The 21,355-nt window shown below is 42.0% G+C and overlaps 1 long non-coding RNA gene across 1 annotated transcript in view; it reads right to left on the bottom strand.

The window, feature by feature from the left end:
• Positions 1–1,997: 1,997 nt before the first annotated feature.
• LOC132816425 (uncharacterized) overlaps positions 1,998–21,355 on the bottom strand; it is an 86,469-nt gene continuing 67,111 nt past the window's right edge. Inside the window, exon 4 of the long non-coding RNA XR_009644800.1 lies at positions 1,998–2,061. This is a non-coding gene — a long non-coding RNA (uncharacterized LOC132816425). The remainder of the gene's footprint in view (positions 2,062–21,355) is intronic.

The raw sequence follows: 21,355 nt of genomic DNA, 5'->3' as shown, positions 1-21,355 counted from the left end.
AGCACAGCAGGTCAGGCAGCATCCGAGGAGCAGGAATGGAATGAAGAAGGCAGTAGAGAGGTGTTTCAGAGCAAAAGAATCTTTGTTTATTTAAAATATATAAGTTAAGTATAATACAAGAAAATATAGGCAAATGCAATAAAGAGGGAAATTGACACAATCAACCATACACAGGACATTAATACTATTAAATATGGTATTAGCTAGACTGAACACTATTAAAACCTAAAAAAAAAGTTTAATTACAGAAACCTTACTCAGGCTTCCTACCATTAGGGTCCCACTGCACTGTCACCACCCACCTTCCCTCCCTGCTACCTAGGCTGGAACTTTGGAAACTTGAGTTTCAGCTCACCAGAGAAAGAAAATGTGATTTTGAAATATGCTTGGCTGTTCCTGCTTGCCATACCCAGACAGTCTGGACAAAGACTTAGGGCTGCGTAGGCTTTTCACAGTTTGAGTTGAGTTTGCAGATGCAGTAAGATAGTACGTGGTTGGCTTTATCTTCTGCTGGTTTTATGGGTCCAGTTTTCACCTCAGGAGGTATCTTGAGGCGTTATGGAGTCAGTCAGGTCTGTTGGTTTTCAGAGTTTGTTGGTTCCCTTGGTCAGAATGGGCCTCTGCTTCATTGGTCTTGCTCAGAAGCTTTCAGAACATTTTTTGAATTGCTGTTGGAATCCCTCCTGGAAATAACCTTCCTTGGAATGTTCTTTGAAAATAGCTCTTGGTATTACTGCTAGAATTGCTCCCTCAGGTGAGATCAAGGTCTGCAGCTATACTAATTGTGGACAGCTTATCTTTGCACCAAATCGATGTTGTTCAGTGTATTTTTAGTGTGCCTTCTAAAGTCAATTGGTTTCCTGATCATGAAGGAGTACATGTGAATGGATTTTGATTGAAATTAAACATCATCCGGTATCTCTGTGAATGGATTTTGATTAAATCTGAATGCCCGGAATCTCTGTAGGCTCCATACTGTCTGTAAAATCTGTCTTGGGTAAGAGTCTTATCAGTGTCAGCTGATTTTTTTTGGAGTGGAGAGAAAATTGGAATTCCAAGCTGAACAAAAACCCCAGACAAAAATTTCCATTCTACTAACCCTGTCATGCATTTACTGCAGCCTCATCAATCCAGGGTCTTGATCAGAATTTTAGACAATGCAAAAGGTCAGGGTCCTGTCCAGTGATTTGGAGGAGGGAGATTTTTGTTCAATCCTACACTAGTAAAAGTTGATGCCTTGGTTTTAATTTTCCCAAACTCCTTAAATTCACAGTAAGTCCCAATAGATTGGAAGGTTGGAAGTCTAAATCTTTTATTAAAAAAAAGGGAAACAGAGCTAAGAAACTACAGACCAGGTAGCTTAATAAGTCCCATAACCAAAATGTCGGAAGCCTTTATGAACAAAAGTCATAGTGGGGCATATAGAGAAGTTCGAGGCAACCAGGCACTGTCAACATGATTTTGTGCATGATGGATAAAGAGAAACACATGATTTACTGGACTTAGAAGGCATTCGATCAAATGTCTTAAAAAGGTTCATACACAAAATAAAAGCAAGTAGTGTAGAGGGTATCATAATAGCATAAATGAAAGACTGACTGACTGACTAACAAGATGCAGACTGTAACTATAAATGGATCTCTCTCAGATTGGCAAGATGTAACATATAACGTGCCACAGATCAGTACTGGAACTCAACTACTTACAATGTACCGAAATTATTTGAAAAATGGGATAGATTGTAAGATTTGCTGATAACCAAGTTAACTAAGAAAGTTGTAATTACCATGTCATTCCTGTTCATAGCAGAGAATAATGAACTGCCACAAGCTAGATGAAAAGGCACATAAACAGTTGGAGGTAGGAACAAATTACTGCAGATGCTGAAATCTGTATTGAAAACAATAAAGCTGGCATCCATAAAGAGACACAGCAAGCTAATGTTGAGTCCAGTTCAGTTTTGTTTGGAGAATGTTTATGTTATTCAAGAGCTTTTACAGTCAAGTTATTTCCACACTGAGATTGCATCGCTCTCTTGATCTTCCTCCTGGCTATCATTTCCTTCAAATAAATACACAACATGCAATTTTTAATTAAAATTAACCTTTAATGCTGTAGTGCTCCTATTGTCAGTACTGATAATCACCGTGTTTGAGAAATTCTTATCATATTGCCAGCTGCAATTATATACAATATATAAATGACTGGATGAGGAAAGTGAATGCACTATAGCCAAGTTTCCAGATGGCATAAAGATAGGTGGAAGGCAAGTGGGTAAAAACTTGGCATTTGGAATACAATGTCAAGAAATATGAGGTTATGCACTTCAGTAGGAAGGATAGAAGCGCTGAATTTAACAACTGGAGAAAGACTGCAAATAGCTACAGAACACAGGAATTTGGCAAATTTATCTATGCATCACAAAAACTCAGCATCCAAGTTCAGTAGGTAATAGGGAAGGCAAATGGAATGTAGATCTTTATTTCAAAGGAGATAGAGTATAAAAGTAGAGGGGTTTTGCTAAAACTATGCAAGGCACTAGTCAGACCACAGCTGAAAGACTGATCAATTTAGGTGCCTTAACTAGGCAAATATGTACTGACACTGGAGGCTCTCCAAAAAAGGTTCACCTAGTACCGAGGGACTGTCCAATGAAGGAAGGTTGAGTGAGTTGGACCTGTACTCATTGGAAGATGGAAGAGCAAGAGGTGGCCTTTTGAAACATAAAAAATTATTTAACAGCTTGACAGGGTAGATGTGAAAAGGCTGTTTCTTCTTGTGGGAGCTTCTAGGACCAGAGGGAATAATCTCAGAATGTGGATCGCACATTTAAGACAGAAATGAGGGGGAGTTATTTCTGAGGGTATGAATCCGAAGAATTCTTATCACAGGAGGGCTGCTGAGGGTAGGTAGTTAAGTAAATAATTTACTGATTTTTAATAATCAGTAAGAGAATTAAGGGTCCTGGAAAAATGACAGGAAAGTGGACTTAAGGATTTAATAGATCAGCCATTATCTCATGAAATAGAAGAATTGGGCTGAGTGCCTATTCTTATTACTACATCTTATAGATACAAGGAGGCTACAAAACTAAATAGCTAGGTTAAGTGCACAAACAAACATCTGGCTAATGGAGTATACTGTGGGAAAATGTGAAACTGTCCATTTCAACAAGAAGAATAAATGTCTTGTCTAAATCAGGAGATATTGCAGAGCCCTGAGAATGAGAAGGGATTTAGATGTTCTGGTATATAAACCTGCAAAACGTTTGTATGCAGATACAAGTAATTAGAAAAATTAGAATGTCTCAATTTATTGCTGAGGAAAATTATAAACTAAAATTAGGAAGTTCAGTTACACAAAGCACTGATGAGACCTCATCTGGAGCACTGTGCACAGTATTCATCATCTTAAGGATGAATGTAAATGCTTTGGAAGCAGTTTGGAACACAAACTTGGAATGGACATGTTGCCTTGAAAGGAACAATTGGAGGTTGAAACAATGAGAGCGTAGCTAAGTTGAATAACAAGGGTATTTTCTCTAAGGGGGGGGAATTCAAATCTAGGGGGCATTTCTTTTTCAGGTGAAAAATTTAAAAGGGACCAGAGAGTCAACTTATTTTTTTTTTACACACAGTGGCTCATGTGTGGAATGAACTGCCAGAGAATTCAGGTACAGTTATAACATTTAAAAGACATTTGGGTAAGTTCATAAATAGGAACGGTTTGGTGAAATAAGGGCGAAACATAGCCAGGCGGGATTAGTTTAATTGGGAAAATGGTCAGTGTGGACTGGTTGGATCGAAGGATCTGTTCCCCATATGTACAACTATGAACAGGCTATTTTATATTCACTGGGGTTTAGAGGAATAAGAGGTGAGTTAATTGATACAAAATCCCAATGGGCCATGACACAACAGAGGAAAATCAGGAGGGCAGAAAGGGATAAAATAACAAACAGCAATGGGCCCAGCACCAAGCTGGAGGCGTATCACTATTCACAGGCCTCCAGTTCAGCAAGCATCCTTCCGCTATTACTTTTTGCTTCTTACCATCAAGGCCAAGCCAATTGTGTTTCCAATTTGCCAGCTCCCCCTGGATTCCATGTGATCTAACTTTCCAGAGCAGCCTACCACATGGAACCTTACCAAAGACCTTACTGAAATCCATTTAGACTGGGGTCATCAATCTTCCTAGCCACTTCATCATAGAACTCTAACAAATTTGTGAGGCATGACCTCAAACGCACAAAGCCATGCTGACTAGTCCTAATCAAACTCTGTCTTTCCAAATGCATGTAGATCTTATCCCTCAGAATCTTCTCAAGTAACTTACCTATCACAGATGTTAAGCTTACTGATCTATAGTTCCCAGATTCCTCTTTGCAGCCCTTCTTGAACAAGAGCACAACATTCAGTACCCTTCAGTCTTCCGGGACCTCACTGGGGCTAACAATGATGCAAACATATCAGCCTCTGGATTCCACGATTTCTTCTCTAGCCTGTTAGTGTTCTTGGATATACCTGGTCAAGAACAGGAGAATTATCCACCTTCATACATTCTAATATGTCCAACATCACCTCTACTGTGATATAGATTGTCCCAAAGATATCACAACTAAATTTCCCCAAATCTTCAACTCTTCATGTCTTTCTCCAAGGTAAACACAAATATTCATTAAGGACCTTGCCCATTTCCTGCAGTCCCACACTTACACATCCACTTTGGTCCTTAAGGGGTCTTATTGTCTTTCTTCTTTTTCCTTTAACATACTTAAAAGAACCTCTTTGGATTCACCCTAATCTTCTCAGCTAAGGCTACCTCATGCCTCCATTTTACCCTCCAGATTTTCACCTTCAGTAAATTCTTGTATCCCCTATATATACCTTCAGGGATTCTCTTGATCCCAGCTGCCTTTACCTGAGCCATGCCTCCTCCTTTTTTCCTGATCAGAGCCTCAACATCTCTTGTCATCCAAAGCTTCCTATTCCTGCCAACCTTGTCCTTTAACTTCACAGGAATATATGGACTTTGAGCACTAGCTATCTCATTTTTAAAGGCCTCCAACATGCTAGAAATCTCTCTGCTTGCAAACAAACTACTCCAATCAACCACCGAAAGCTCCTATCTAATTCCAAAGTCTGCCTTACCCAAATTTAGAACTCAAATCGATGGACTAGTTTTGTCTCTCTCCAGAACTGTTTTAAAATTGGTCACTGGCCCAAAGTGCACCCCCACGCTCACGTCAGTCACCTGTCCTACTTCCCAACAGTAGGTGGGGTTTTGACCCTTCCCTGCTTGACGAAATTTTCCTGAAAACACTTAAATTCCACCTCATCTAAACCTTTAACGCTCTGGCAGTCCCCGTCTTTGTTAAGAAAATTAAAATCCCCTACTATGCACCTGCAAGTCTCCTCAATCTCCCTGCATATTTGTTCCTCTAATTCCCTTTGACTATTTGGGTGCCTACAGTACAACCCCAATATGTCATCATCCCCTTATTTCTTAGCTCCACCCTCAAAGCCTCACTGGATGATCCTTCTGCTATTTCATCTCTGACTACTGCTGTGATACTCGTCTTAATCGCCTCAGCAGCCAGAAGTCATTGTGCACATTGTCACAAATGACACTAATAGAAATAGGGATGAGGTCATATGAAGAGATTACAGTGAGCTAGGAAAAAAGTTAAAAACCAGAACCCAACAGTGATAACCTCTGGATTACTGCCAGTGCCACGTGCTAATGAGGGCAAGAACAAGAGGATATGGCAAATGAATGTGTGGCTAAAGAATTGATGTGGGGGGGGGCGGGGGCACGCAGGGATTCAAATTTTTAGATCATTGGGATCTTTTCTGGGGCAGAGGTGACATCTGACCAGGTTACATCTGAACTGGAGGGGGTGAAGATCTTGGCAGCCACATTTGCTATTGCTACAAGGGATGTTTAAATTAGATTGCCAGGGAGTAGCATCCTCAACAGCATGGAGACAAATGCAAGGCTGGAGGAGACACAATAATCACAGTCTTTGGAACTTCATTCCTAAAAAGATGGTTGATGTATGTGAATACTTTCAAGGCAGAGATGGAAAAGATTCTTGACTGGTAAGGGTAAGGAGGGATGTGGATTCCAAGTAACTGTCAGATTCGCCATGATCTTATTAAATAGTACAGCAGATTCAAGGGGACAAATGGCCTATTCTTGCTATGTATTTCTTCATTGGAGGAAAGAGCAATGTTGCTGACTCTTTTGTGCTCCTGTCACCATAAGGTTTTGCTGTTTTATGTGGTCAACTCAATAACTCTTTTCTCAAGTATTGAGAGGCTTGGTCGGCAGTATGATGGATAACAGCTCCCTGCCAACCAAAGCCCGCTTCATCCATTTCTGGGCCAGTTTATCATGCAAGATGAACCAAAAGCTCAAATTTAATCATAATGGGTGCAACGTGAGATGCTTTGACATCCCTAGAGATTGTATAAGCAGACATTCAGAAGGGTTGCTGGGATGAGGGAATGAGAGGGTTGAGTGCTGAGTGGGCATGACATAGGCGATCATGAGCTTTGCAATACACCACCCTTAGTGAGATGCATTTGCAGTGCAAGAATCACAACGAATGTTGGCCCTGTGAGTACAAGATAGCAGAAGGAAGATAGTGACATTTACCCTGTAAAGCACAGAAAATCATTTACTTTTCCCCAGGACTGTACAGCATTTCTTTTGCAGTAACCAACATCAATGACCTGTACTGTTGTCTGCGTCCAGGCTAGATGGGTGTAATGCCATTCTCAATTCTACTTGCTGAGTAGAGAATGCTGTCGTTCTGTGACCACATCTGGCAAACTCGACAATGCAAAAATCAATAACGTGGTCACCGAGCAGAGTTTTTTTTTCCCATTTTACTGGCATCTCATTTTATAGTAGTGTCCACCTGAAGCTGAAGGAGAGTTTCTGGCTTAGTATTTGAAAAGATAAACAGTTGGCCTTTAAATATGGTGCCCAAGCCTACAAATTGGAAAGATGTGGATTACTCACCATACAATTTGACATGAAACTTATGCAATATGTAGTTTCCACAGAAGAGAGATGAAAAGAAATTAATCGGACAACACAATTACCATGGGTCATGGCAAACATTACCAACACACACTGCCATGCGATAACTTCAATTGAGGAGATTGTGCCATGTATAAATGATTGTCTGCTACTTCATTTAATTTCCTTGAGTTATTATATACTAAAAGTTGACAACACTATGCACAGCTCCCTTTCTTTTGTTCAAAAGGTGGTGTTCTTAAAAGTAGAGCATCATTTATGTTTGTAGTGTCATTAGAACATCCGAGGAGCAAGAGAATCGATGTTGATTCTCCTGCTCCTCAGATGCTGCCGGCCTGCTGTGTTTTTCCAGCACTACATTTTTCAACTCTGGTCTCCAGCATCTGCAGTCCTCACTTTCTCAGTGTCATTACAACTGAACATAATGATTTATCATCAGGTCAGAAAATGTACCGGAGAGATTCCATATAATTGAAATGCAGCAAAATATTACATATTCCATAAATAATAAAAAAATGGCTTCCCAATTCTTTATAACTTGCTTATATACATTTTTAGAAAGTTTTCTCAAGATGATGCACACACTTGGATAGTTTGTATCTCTCAAAGAATTGACTGTTCTCCTCGATTTAACCTATTTCATACAACTGGATCACTCGTTTATATCCAATCTGATTTTAGTCTCCACAAAAGCAAATGGATTTATAGTTCTGACTGAACCCAATGCTGATGTAATTGTTATTTTTCCACACTGTCAAGATTTTAATTAATGAATTAAAGAACAATTAATTCACCAAGCAACAGAACTGATTCCTTGTCGACAATTGTCAATTTCAACATTGAAGTATCTTGAACCCATCCCTGAATTAACAGAAGCAAACAATAGTTCCTATCAGCACAATGCAAGATCGTAGTACATACCACTTGTATTTTTTTTTTAAATCATTCACAAGTTGAAGAACATTGCTGGCTAGACCAGCATTTACTGCCCATCCATAAATTTTCCAGAGGGCAGTTAAGAGTCAACCACATTGCTGTGGATCTGGAGGCACATGTAGGCCAGACCAGATAAGGATGGCAGTTTCCTTATCGAGGAGACACTAGTGAACCATATGTATTTTTCTGCAATCAGTGGGTTCATAGTCATGAATGCTCTTAATTCCAGACACACTGAATTCCAATGCCACCAGGTGCCACGGCAGAATTTAAATTTAGAGGAGAAAGTGAGGTCTGCAGATGCTGGAGATCAGAGCTGAAAATGTGTTGCTGGAAAAGCGCAGCAGGTCAGGCAGCATCCAAGGAACAGGAAATTCGACGTTTCGGGCATAAGCCCTTCTTCAGGAATGAGGAAAGACACTTTCCTCATTCCTGAAGAAGGGCTTATGCCCGAAACGTCGAATTTCCTGTTCCTTGGATGCTGCCTGACCTGCTGCACTTTTCCAGCAACACATTTTCAGAATTTAAACTTCGGTCGCCAGAACATTACCTGTGGCTCTGGATTAACAGTCCAGCAATAATACCATTTGACCATTTCCTCCCCCTATAACATGACATAAAATACATAACATTTCACCAGAGCACTGCATACTAAAGCCAAATTTACGTCCATCATTTCAATTGTGATGGCAGAATCAAATTAATTTATTCCATTGTCATCAGTTTGGATCTAACATGGCTGTATCGTAAAAACTGTACCCTTTTTTTTGACAAACCACACTGGACATAGTCTGCATTTCATTATCTTTGTCAAATTCTTGTCCTTCTGTAATTGTGGAACATACAAGCATTAACAAACTAGTGCGAGTTGCCTCTCTTGGATCTTCCACATTATTATTATTTGCTTTCCAAAGCATGTTCTTACATTACCGGTCATTCATTCCATCTTAGATAACTTCATCTCTACTTCTGCTGGCAATATTTTGCTTGTCATTTTTTTAATGTGCTGAAAGTGTGCTGCTGGTTAAAGCACAGCAGGTCAGGCAGCATCCAAGGAACGGGAAATTTGACGTTTCGGGCTAGAGCCCTTCATCAGGAATGAGGAGAGGGTGCCAGGCAGGCTAAGATAAAAGGTAGGGAGGAGGGACTTGGGGGAGGGGCGATGGCGATGTGATAGGTGGAAGGAGGTCAAGGTGAGGGTGATAGGTCGGAGTGGGGTGGGGGCGGAGAGGTCAGGAAGAGGATTGCAGGTTAGGAGGGCGGTGCTGAGTTCAAGGGAATCGACTGAGACAAGGTGGGGGGGGGGGGGGGGGGGGGGGGGGGGGGGGGGGGAAATGAGGAAACTGGAGAAATCCGAGTTCATCCCTTGTGGCTGGAGGGTTCCCAGGCGGAAGATGAGGCGTTCTTCCTCCAACCGTCGTGTTGTTATGTTCTGGCGATGGAGGAGTCCAAGGACCTGCATGTCTTCGGTGGAGTGGAAGGGAGAGTTAAAGTGTTGAGCCACGGGGTGGTTGGGTTGGTTGGTTCGGGCGTCCCAGAGGTGTTCCCTGAAGCGTTCTGCAAGTGGGCGGCCCGTCTCCCCAATATAGAGGAGGCCACATCGGGTGCAGCGGATGCAATGGATGATGTGTGTGGAGGTGCAGGTGAATTTGTGGCGGATATGGAAGGATCCCTTGGGGCCATGGAGAGAAGTAAGGGAGGAGGTGTGGGCACAAGTTTTGCATTTCCTGCGGTTGCAGGGGAAGGTGCCGGGAGTGGAGGTTGGGTTGGTGGGGGATGTGGACCTGACGAGGGAGTCACAAAGGGAGTGGTCTTTGCGGAACGCTGATAGGGGAGGGGAGGGAAATATATTCCTGGTGGTGGGGTCCGTTTGGAGTTGGCGGAAATGACGGCGGATGATACGCTGTATACGGAGGTTGGTGGGGTGGTAGGTGAGAACCAGTGGGGTTCTGTCTTGGTGGCGGGGCTCAAGGGCGGAGGAGCGGGAAGTGGAGGAGATGCGGTGGAGGGTATCGTCGATCACGTCTGGGGGGAATCTGCGGTCCTTGAAGGAGGAGGCCATCTGGGCTGTACGGTATTGGAACTGGTCCTCCTGGGAGCAGATGTGGCGGAGACGAAGGAATTGGGAATATGGGATGGAGTTTTTACAGGGGGCAGGGTGGGAGGAGGTGTAGTCCAGGTAGCTGTGGGAGTCAGTCGGTTTATAGTAGATGTCTGTGTTGAGTCGGTCGCCCGAGATAGAAATGGAAAGATCTAGGAAGGGGAGGGAAGAGTCTGAGACAGTCCAGGTGAATTTGAGGTCGGGATGGAAGGTGTTGGTAAAGTTGATGAACTGTTCAACCTCCTCGTGGGAGCACGAGGCAGCGCCGATACAGTCATCGACGTAGCGGAGGAAAAGATGGGGGATGGTGCCAGTGTAGTTGCGGAAGATGGACTGTTCCACATATCCTACAAAGAGACAGGCATAGCTGGGGCCCATGCGGGTGCCCATGGCAACTCCTTTAGTTTGGAGGAAGTGGGAGGATTGGAAAGAGAAGTTATTCAGGGTGAGGACCAGTTCAGTCAGTCGAAGGAGGGTGTCAGTGGAAGGGTACTGGTTGGTGCGGCGGGAAAGGAAGAAGCGGAGGGCTTTGAGTCCTTCGTGATGGGGGATGGAGGTGTTGGTTGTTTAAAAGAGAGAAGTGGAGATATGGGGAAGGTCTTGGTGATGTGCTCATCCTCATTGATAATGTTTTGCAGGCTGCAAAGAACATGGCATAGTTTTTTGGCACCTGGGAAGTACTGGACAACGAAGGGTACCCTGTTGGTTGTAGCTTGTGTCTGTCTCCTGAGATCATTATGGTTCCTCATTGTGACACATCGGAACCAGTGGTTGATGAGTTGAGCATCATACCCAGTTCTTATGAGGGCATCCTTGAGTACTTCCAGGTGCCCGTCACGTTCCTCCTCATCTGAACAGAGTATGTGTATGCATAGGGCTTGTTTTAATGTGTTTCTGGTGGAAGGTGTAAAAGTGTAGCATCATGAGGTTATTAGATTACTTACAGTGTGGAAACAGGCCCTTCGGCGCAACAAGTCCACACCGACCCGGCGAAGCGCAACCCACCCATACCCCTACATTTACCCCTTACCTAACACTATGGGCAATTTAGCGTGGCCAATTCACCTGACCCGCGCATCTTTGGACTGCGGGAGGAAACCGGAGCACCCAGAGGAAACCCACGCAGACACGGGGGGAACGTGCAAACTTCACACTGTCAGTCGCCTGAGTCGGGAATTGAACCCAGGTCTCAGGCGCTGTGAGGCAGCAGTGCTAACCACTGTGCCACCGTGCCGCCCACTAATGTGGGTTTGCAGTAGAGTGAGGTGCTGAGGTGCCCATCCTTATGGAGATGCATGTGTTCAAGAATAAGACAGATATTAAAGGGTAGTCCATGGTGAAGTTGATAGTGGGATGAAACACATTGATATCACTGTGTAGTTGTTCTATTAACTGCGCACCATGGGTCCAGAGGAACAAAATGTCATTAATGTACCTGGTGTATAGTGTTGATTAGAGGTCCTGCATAGAGAAGAAGTCTTATTCGAACTTGTGCATGAAAATTTTGACATATTGGGGTGCAAATTTGGTCACTATGGCTGTTCAGTGTGCCTGGATGAAAAACTGGTTGTCAAAGGTGAAAACGGCGTGGTCGAGGATAAAGCGGATGAGTTATAGGATGGTGCTCGGAGATTGGCAGTTGTTAGTGTTGAGTATGGAGTCTGTTGCTACAATGTCGTCATAAGGTGGGTTGCTGGTGTAGAGTGCTGAAATGTCAATCGTGACAAGGAATGTTTCCAGTTCGACTGGCCCGTGGGTGCCAGGTTATGTAAGAAATCTGTAGTGTTGCAACAGAAGCTGGGGGCCGCCTGTACAATGGGTTTCAAGATGCCTTTGACATAGCCAGAGAAGTTCTCACAGAGAATTCCAATGCCTGATACGATGGGATGTCCTGGTGTGTTGGCTTTGGGTATCTTCAGAAGGCAGTAGAAGCCACCTACGCGAGAAGTACGTGGAATGAGGGTGCGCAAGAAACTCTGAAGGACTGGATCCAAAGTCCTGATCAGTGTGTTTAGTTCACGGGTGTGCTCTTTGGTCAGATCAGCTCGTAGCTGCCTGTAGTGTTCCTGGTTGTTCAGTTGTCGGTACACTTCCTTGCAGTAGTCTGATCTATTCTGAATGATGATGGCTCCTCCTTTATCTGCTGGCTTGATGACAATGTTGTGGTTGGTTTTGGGAGCATGGATGGTGTTGCATTGTGATCAAGTGATGTTGTGCTCTACCTTATGGGTGCAGTTGATGAACCTGGCATTTATATGTCTCAAGGAATTAAGGGCTACGGGGAGAATGTGGGTAAGTGGAGTTGAAATGCCCATCAGCCATGATTGAATGGCGGAGTGGACTTGATGGGCCGAATGGCCTTACTTCCACTCCTATGTCTTATGGTCTTATATTTCCTGACAGTTTGAGCATATATGTCAAGTCCAAGGCAGCAGCCCTCTGGTGGGGTCCAAGTTGGCTCCTCCTTTGGTCACTCCTCTGCTGAGCCCTGTGATGACTGTTTTGGTTCCTCGGTGGACTCACTGGGATCACTGCCAGCATCTTGAAAGAATTCCCAGAGTCTCACTCATCTGATGAATTCATCAGGATCTACAAGAACTATGAGAGCATTTTGGTGGTGGGGCAGAAATTGAGACCCCTTCAATCTCTTCCAGTTGAAGGGTGTGGTCCGATAAGTTGACTATTGACTTCCCCATAGTGATAACATTTTCCACGGTGGTGCCAGGGTGGGCTTGGCTACTGCTGGTGGTGATGCCAAGTTTCTCCAGTTTCTTGTTCGTGCTGTGCACATACGTGATGTATTGCCTTGCCTGTTTGGCAATGTCCTGTAACTGTACTGTTGTATCCTGAGTGCAGGCTGACAGTGTGGACTCCATCTTAATTGCAAGGTTGTGGCACCTGCTGTAGAGTTAGTGCACAAGATGATTGAGGAGTTTGCGAGAGATGTGGTGGCAAATTTTCTCCACGTAGTCTGTTGTAGGTCGACTTGAGAGGTTCATGATCCATAATCCTTTTCAGATCTTTCCTGCATTTCTGTAGAAACGTGATGTCTGTGTCAATATGTGTGAACTTCTTGGAGATCCTCTCCACTTTAAGCTGGCAGTTAGTGGTGTCGATGGTAGTCATGATTTGGAGATGCCAGTGTTGGACTGGGATGAACAGAATTTAAAATCACATAACACCACGTTATAGTCCAACAGGTTTATTTGGAAGTTGATGTGTTTGGAGCACTGCTCCTTCATCAGGTGGTTGTGGAGTATAAGATCATAAGACACAATTTCTAGCAAAAACACACACATATACACAGCGTCACAGACACTCATAACCCCTACACCTTCCCCCTCAACACACATTCACATATAGGTTTGTGGAATGAAGTTGTACTTGCAGAATTACATTTTACTTTACTCAAACGCTGCGTGAATCCATGGAAGACTCTGTAGATCTGTTTTTGTTTTAAGAATAGGATCAGTCTGACCGCTGGGGCACAACAGTCTTACACAGGGCAGCTCACACCTTAAATGCATTATCTGGGCCAACATGACACCAATTGTTAAAGTTCACTTGAGAATCTAACTTTTAAAAAAGGTATGCAATTTACAGATCAAATAACTGAAACCAATATGGTCTTCTAAAAGATGAGACACTTAACAAAGAATCCAGGTCTTTTTCAAGATATAATTTCAGTTACATCACACTGTAAACTTTTGCTATAAATTCTGTGTCTTGCGATCTTATACTCCACAACCACCTGAAGAAAGAACAGTGTTCCGAAAGGTAGTGCTTCCAAATAACATGTTGGACTATAGCCTGGAGTTGTGAGATTTTTAATCTGATAAACGTAACTGGGTTCTGTGTTCGGTCTCAGAATATCTATAGCAGGGAACATAAAACAGTGCAGCACAGTACAGGCCCTCCAACCTCAATGTTGTGCAGACCTTTTATCCGACACGAAGATCAGACTAACCTTCACTGCACTATCTTCCATGTGCCTATCCAAGAGTTGCTTAGATGTCCCTAATGCATCTGATTCAACCACTACCGCTGGCAGTGCATTCCATGCACCCACCACTCTGTGTAAAGAACCTACCTCTGACATCCCCCTAAAACCTTCCTACAATCACCTTAAAATTACGCCTCCTTGTTATAGCTATTTCTACCATGGGAAAAAGTCTCTAGTGTCTAGTCTATGCTTCTCATCATCTTCTACACCTCTATCATGTCACCTCTCATCGTTCTTCGCTCCAATGAGTAAAGCTCTGGCTCCCTCAATGTTTCTTAAGGTGGAGGTGTCAGTTGGACTGGGGTGTATAAAGTTAAAAATCTCACAACATCAGGTTATAGTCCTACAGATTTGTTTGGAAGTACTAGCTTTCGGAGCATTGTTCCTTCATCTCCACAGATACCTGATGAAGGAGCAGCAATCCAAATGTTGGTAGTCCCAAATAAACCTTTTGGACAAGAACCTGGTGTCGTGAGATTTATTTTTAAACTTTCTTCCTGAGTCATACCCTCCAGTCCAGGCAACATCCTATTAAGTTTCCTCTGCACTCTAAAGCTTCCACATCTTTCCCATAATGAGGCAACTAGAACTGAACATAATATTCCAAGTGTGGTCTAACCAGGACTTTATAGAGCTGCAGCATAACCTCACAGCACTCAATCTCCCTGCTTAAGCAAACACACCATATGCCTCTTTGACAACCCTATCAACTTGGGTGGTAACTTTGAGGGGTCTATGGACCTGGACCCTAAGATCCCTCTGTTCCTCCACACTGCAAAGAATCCTGTCTTCAACTCTGTAATCTGCATTCAAATTTGACCTTCCAAAGTGAACAACTTCACACTTTTCCAGGTTGAACTCGATCTGCCACTTATCAGCCCAGTTCTGCATCCTGTCAATGTTCCATTGGAAACTACAACATACTATCTACCAATGTAACAACCCTTGTGTCATCCACAAACTCAATAAGCCACCCTTCCACTTCCTCACCCAAGTCATTTATAAAAATCACAAAAAGCAGAGGTCACCAAATTGATCCTGGCGGAACACCACTGGTCACCAAGCTTCACGCTGAATACTTTCCATCGACCACCCCCCTCTGTCTTCTATGGGCCAACCAATTCTGTATCCAGATTTCCCTGTATCCCATACCTCCTTACTTTATGAATGAACATACCATAGGGAACATTATCAAACACCTTGTTAAAATCCATACACACCACATGCACTGTGCTACCTTCAATGTGTTTGTCACATCCTCAAATAATTCAACAACGTTTGTGAGACATGACTGCCCCTCTCAAAGCCAAGCTGACTATCTCTAATCCAACTATGGTTTTTCAAGTAATCATAAATCCTGTCTCTCAGAATCCTCTCCAATACTTTACCCAACAGAGACATGAGACTGATTAGTCTGTAACTCCCAGGATTATCGAGATTCCTTCTTGAACAAGAGAATACCATTTGCCATCCTCCAATCATCTGGCACTACTCCAGTGGACAGTGAGGATGCAAAGATCATCACCAAAGGCGCAGCAATCTCGTCCCTCACTTCCTGTAGTAACATACGGTATATCCCATCTGGCCTAGGGGATTTATCTATGCTTGTGATTTTCAAAATTTTCAGCACATCCTCCTTCTTAACATCAACTCGTTCAAACATAATCAGTCTGATTCACGCTGTCCTCAGAAACATCAAGGTCCCTCTCAGTAATGAATACTGTAGCAAAGTATTCATTAAGAACCTCCCCCTACCCCCTCCGACTCCAGGCTCAAGTTCCTTCCACCATCCCTGATTGGCCCTCCCCTCACTCTGGCCATCCTCTCGTTCCTCATAAGTGTAGAATGTCTTAGAGTGTTTTCCTTAATCCTACCTGAAAAGCTTTTTCATGCCCCCTTCGAGCTCTCCTAAATTCATTCTTCAGTTCCTTCCTGGCTACTTTGTAACCCTTTGAAGCCCTGTCTGATCCTTGCCTCCTCAACCTTAAGCAAGCTTCCTTCTTCCTCTTGACTAGAAGTTTCACATCCCTAATCACCCAAGGTTCTTTCAACCTACCATCCATTCCTTGCCTCAGTGGGACAAACCTGTCCAGAACTATCAGCAAGTGCTTCCTAAACAACCTCCACATTTCTGTTGCATATTTCCTTGAGAACATCTGCTCCCAATTTAGCCACTCCAGATCCTGTCTAAGAGCATTGTAATCCTCCCTCCCCCAATTAAATACTGTCCCATACAGTATGCTCCTATTCTGCTCCATGAGTATAGTAAAGGTCAGAGTGTTGTGATCATTATCACCGAAATGCTTTCCCACCGAGACATCTGGCACCTGGTCCAGTTTGCTGCCAAGCACCAATCCAATATGGCCTCCCCTTCTAGTCAGCCTCCTGGACCCACCTGACAAAAACTGCTCCATCCAAAGTATTTGAACTAAGGAAGTTCCAATCAATATTAGGGAAGTTAAAGTCACCCATGACACAACCCTGTTACATCTGCACCTTTCCAAAATCTGCCTCCCAATCTGCTCCTTCGTGTCTCTGTTGCTGTAGGGGCGTCTGTAGAAAACTCCCAATAAAGTGACTGCTCCTTTCCGGTTTCTGACTTCCACCCATACTGTCCGCAATGACCTCCCTTTCTGCAGGTGTGATACTATCCCTGATTAGCAATGCCACTCTTCCACCTTTTACCTCTGCGAACCCAATTCCTTTTGAAACAACCATTCCTGCCCCTGTGATAGCTAAGTGTCTGTAATGACCACATTATAGTTCCAAGTACTGATCCATGCTCTAAGTTCATCACCCTAATTCCTGACATGTCTTGCATTAAAGTAGACACACTTCAATCCATCACACTGACTGCACCTTTACCCTATCAGATACGTATCCCTCCTCTCAGACTCTCCACAAGCTGTATCTGGCTGTTCACTACCTACTCCATCATCTGATCTGTAGCTCTGGTTGCATAGGAAGCTAGTTGGCTTGGCACCCATCCTATTTTATGAGTCACACCCCCTGTAACCTCATTTCTCCCATTTCCGCCCTGTCCCCCACACAAAAACAAATACACACACCTGACTAAAACACATAAAATTTGTTTCTGCTTAAATAAAACTAAGTTTGCAATTCACCTACCTGTGCAACAAGTCCACAGCAAACACCATCACCCTGACCCTACACTCATCCCTGGAACATTTTTTTTAACAAGGATACTTACATCATGCTTCTGCTTATTCACTACAGCTCAGCCTTCAATACCATAATTCCAAACAAATTTATCTCTAAACTCCAAGACTGCTCCCATCTCTGCAATGGGATCCTGGACTTTGTGTAGTCTTCTTCCAGATTGCAATCAATGGATCAATGTTGCAGTGGCCTATGACTAAAATTCACCACTTGGAGCTCTTTTTTAACTAACAGAACATGACCAAAAAGATCTGAAAGTTGCTTTCAACAGGTGATTGCAGCATGATTTGTAATCTCCATATAGATACACTGGATAAGAGGAGATTCTCCATCTGAAGTAGTATTAGGGAAGTTAATGAGGTTTCTGTAAACAGGTAATTCTAAGAATGTAAGCATTTTAGTAAGGGGCATTTTTGTAAGGCCTAGCTTAGCCACAGTCTCAAGTTTGTTATTTAGTAAAGAGCAGAAGGAAAACTCTGATCCTACAGTATTCTGAACTGTTCAGGTAAAATTGCCAAATTAGAATGGCAATCAACAAATTAGTGTGAAAAGGTTAGCTGCATTCTTGAGCAAAATGTTTATAGGCAATAAAGAGGCTCAACGCATTATTAAGGAAGATAAAGCATTAAATCATGTAAACAGGACCTCCAAAAAAAATCCAATCACACTGGAATAGGGCAGAGAAAGGTTGTAAGAGAGTTCATGACAGTGGAAAGATAAACAATTGAAACTTAAGTGCAGCCATAAATAATTTAAACAAATTCTTACATCCAAAGATCAAGGGAAGAGTTACAAGACAGATTATAAAATACAGAATGAAGATATGGTTATGTCCCCTACTTGCTTGTGGAACCTAAACAAGTTTTATCAAACAGCTTGGTAAAAGTGTAAAGTGACTGAAGTTCACCCTCAGTGGAATTCAAATAGATGCTTTTCTGAAGATAATTAGCAGTGCAAAGAGTTTACTATAGAAACAATAAAGATTTATTTAAAAATGAAAGTTAAAATCCACTTATAGCAGGGGTCATAAACTACAGTTGCAAGTCAGAAGAACTGTTGTTTGATGTCAGGCTAAAGTGAGAGACGGGTTGTTATCCATTTGTCAGCTGTATCACAGTAATTTTATATTAGAGTTGATTTTGAAAACCTTAACAAATGGTAGAAATTAATATCCTTTCTAATCTGTCATACTGAAGTACAGAATTTGAAGGAGTTCTTAGTGAAAACCAACTATTCAGGTTATTGGTAAATAACGTGGTGCAACTGGCAAATGTCTGGGAAAGAATAAAACTGTCAGAAGCATTCTAAGATCCCAAAGGCAGATAACGAAGATGTCTGGTAGTCACCATGAGATAATATGAGGACCGAGGGCTGTACATAGAGTTGTCCCTCAACTGATTGTGTGTTTACTGGATTGGATGTGTAGATTCCGGGTATATAGCTAACAATGATATCAATGTTACATGTAATTATTGTAACGCAAAAGGTATAAAGTAATGTATTTCACTGGAGAATGAGCATCACTAACCTCTGATCTCAGCTCTGATTAAGGCCGCGACTAGTCCCCACATGAAAGCCAGATTTGAAGAAGTCTCTGACCTCTCCTTTAGATTAGGTAATAGAGCTTTGAATAAACATCACTTGTACATAGGAGCACAGGACTTAAGACTCCTCTTTAATATTTCTCCCTACAACAGGTGACAACACCCCCATCATAATCCTCAACACCAATGCCCCGCAAGGCTATGTACCCAGCCTTCTACAACTCCTTACATACTCTCAACCATATGGTCAAAGTTTGCCCCAGCTCCATTTACAAGTTTGCTAACGACACCATCGTAGTAAATGGATGAGACAGAATACAGGAAAAAGATAAGAGTGCTTAGTGGCACAGCGTAAAGACAATCTCTCCATCAATGTCAACAAAAAAAAAAGGAGCTGGTCATTTATTTCAGGAAGCAGAGTGAGAGCATGCCCGGATTTGCATCAGTGGTACGGAGGTGGAGATGGTTGGGAGCATCAAGGTCTAGGGAGCGATGATCACCAACAATCTGTCCTCATCTGCACACGTTGACGTGATGGTTAAGAAAGCACAAAGTCTCTAGTTCCTCAGGAGGCTAAGGAAATTCAACCTGTCCACAAGGACTCTTACCAACTCCTCCCAAGACTGCAAGAAACTACAGAATCGTGAACACAGCCCAGGCCATCACAAAAAACAGCTTTTCATGCACTGCTTCCATCTATACTTGCTGCTTCCTCAGGAAAGCAACCAACATAACCCCTCCCACTCTGGTTTCACTCTCTTCCATTGGGCTAAAGATATACAAGTTTTATACACACATGAATAGATTTAAGAACAGCTTCTTCCTGCTGCTATCAGACTTCTGAATAAACCTCTCAATTTTAAATGTAATGTTGATCTCACTCTCTATGCACTCGCTACAGCCATAACATTACATTCTTCACACTTTGCACTGCTCACAAATCAAAACTTTTCACAGTACCTAGGTACGCAACAATAATAAATCAAATCAAATCAAATTGATTGCTTTCTGTTGTCAGAGGAGATGAATAGCTGGGAGAAAAATTCAATAATTTGACTGGTTAGTTCTGTTAGCCATTCCTCACTAAACGGATAACAGAATTTAAAACTGGCTTCATTTCTTTATGCTCAGTCAATTTTTGATTATATAAAAAAGATGAGACATTATTTCACAACTAATCACTACCTTTAGCATGTGATTCCATGATAGGCAATTTTGAAAGATATGGGAGATGCTAGACAGACACAGGAGTTAAACAGAAGGCTTCACCTTTGTTTGAAACTGACACATTAGCCAACAACAAACATTTTAAAAAATCAGTTTGTTCATAAAATATCCTAATAACATATCCACCAGGAACTGGGCTGAAGTTAGAACAGAAAAAGTTAGCTCCTATTACAATATAAACTCAACCAATTTATTGTGTTTGTACATAGCTTGAAGCCATTACACTCATATTAAAAACGGATGACATATTAACAAATGAGTGTACAGTTAGTGAATATTTAGTATATACATTTTAGATTTAATGGAGGAAACGAATTTGACACCAGTAAAATCAAGCTTCTTGAAATTATTGATATCCTGATTCAGCTATTATATATATTCTGCTATTTACTGAAGAGATCAAATAAATTAAACTAACTGCTAAAAATAATGGCTGAAAGGAAAATTAAATAACTTACAATGAATCAAAATTTCCTTTGTCTCCATAGAAGTCATGGGTGTAGTAAAACGAAGTAAATCAAAGAGACTTCAATTGAAAAAACTCCTTTCAAAAAACAAAACTAAACTAACTTGTTGTATTTATACTATGAGATGGCATAATTCAGAAACTAAAAGTGTTCTCAGTGCCACTACTGACAAGAATAATTCTGGAGGCTGATCAAAAAATTTAGAATGGATAGCCTTCAGCCCACAAAGAAGAAACACTCCCACTGACAGCTGCTTTCTAATTCTAAATGAATCTCAAGTTGCTACATTTAAAAAGATTAAAATCTGTGGTCTGATACACAGACAAGCCATGACAACCATATAGTTCCAAAGTTATAAGTTCATTATTATTACAATACTGTACAAGTTAGTTATGATCACTTTGGGTGATTTTTTAATGTTAAATAAAACAACTCCCTTTTTTCCCCCAAAAATTGTTTTTGCACCAAATGATTAAAAATTGAAGGAAACAAAATCTTATTCTTTCAAGCTTTGCTAATGAACAAGTCATCTTCACTTTCAGGCCTTTCACTATGTTAAAACTGTGGGGGAGTAAATTTAAACCACAGTGCAATTTCTAATACATTGCAATTGATTCTTGTGAAATAAATAGAAAACATAAAACCTCCTAGATTGCCAAATGATATTCTGATAGCTTCAGCAAATAATTAACTAGAGTTGTCAGAAGAAATTTCTTAAAGCATTTTCATCAGCAGTGATCAAACTTGATTTCAACACTCAATACAGCAGCTGCCTTCAGGAACTTGCTGGCAAGCGACAGTTTTCTGAAGCCTTGATGAAGCAGCTGGTTAAAGACATTCAGTCATA

Source organism: Hemiscyllium ocellatum, chromosome 6 (assembly GCF_020745735.1).
Source record: "Hemiscyllium ocellatum isolate sHemOce1 chromosome 6, sHemOce1.pat.X.cur, whole genome shotgun sequence".
In the NCBI taxonomy this organism is placed as follows: domain Eukaryota; kingdom Metazoa; phylum Chordata; class Chondrichthyes; order Orectolobiformes; family Hemiscylliidae; genus Hemiscyllium; species Hemiscyllium ocellatum.
This window is presented reverse-complemented; position numbering and strand designations above follow the sequence as displayed.